This window comes from Eurypyga helias, unplaced genomic scaffold (genome assembly GCF_000690775.1).
Source record: "Eurypyga helias isolate BGI_N326 unplaced genomic scaffold, ASM69077v1 scaffold14358, whole genome shotgun sequence".
Classification (NCBI taxonomy): domain Eukaryota; kingdom Metazoa; phylum Chordata; class Aves; order Eurypygiformes; family Eurypygidae; genus Eurypyga; species Eurypyga helias.
In genome coordinates, this window is record NW_010269006.1 from 29,838 (window position 1) to 30,796 (window position 959).

The following is a 959-nucleotide window of genomic DNA, read 5'->3' on the forward strand; positions in this document are numbered from 1 at the left end:
CACCTGTTGGGATGCAGAAAGTCAAGAGTTAAGTTCCTGGGATTCCTTGTCCTCTTCCTGGGCAATAACTGGTCTGCACAGTACCTAGCCAAAGGGGATGCTGGTTTGTGAGTGGGGCTCTTTCATGACAAAAATAACAAACTCTTAGCCGGACTCTGGGAAATTCATGCAAGGAAGCACTTCCCTCATGTCGAGCATCTTTACTCCTCAACATCTCAGTAGACCTTGCATTTACACTCTGACCACCCAGCTGAAACCAGAGGAACCTTTTAACCATAACTTCCTGACATGGCTTTGGAGCATAAGCCCTAAAAGAGACTACCTTGGAAATCCCACTCAATGGTTCTTAGTCTCAGTACCTCTTTTTTATTTTACTTCCTTTTTCCACACTTTGTCTGCTTTCCATAGGCAGACCCCATGCTGCAGAGCAGGACAGGGCAGGCAGCCATGGTTCTGCTGAAGCCAGCCAGGCTCCGAAGGATGGGCTCAGCAGGGACCCGGGCACCACCGACAGCCACGTTCTCGTGCCTGTACTCTGTGCCAGTTAGAGACAAGCCAGCTTGCCCCCTCAGCAGCGTGCCATATGGTAGTGTGACTATGTGACTTTTAAACACTGCTGCAGCTTGTTCTGCCTGTACCCGTACTCTTAAACTTGCTGTCAGCTGTCCTCTCCTACACAGTTGCACCTTCAGTTGGACGCACCTCTAAATTAACATGTTCCGGGAGCATGCATGCTCTGTCCCTTCAGAGTCAACCCAGCCCCGGCAAGGGGCACACATGATGTCGTTGGCTGGCTTAGTCATCACCTTCTGCTTTCTTACGCCATACGTATTTGCCCAAACCAGCCTATCCAACAAGCTCTCCCATTCAGTCAGGTCAGAAATTATCTGGGCTTCAAGTATCTTCCTGCTAAGTGCTTGGTTTATATTTCTTCTGCTTCCCAGTGTACTTTCTCCCCA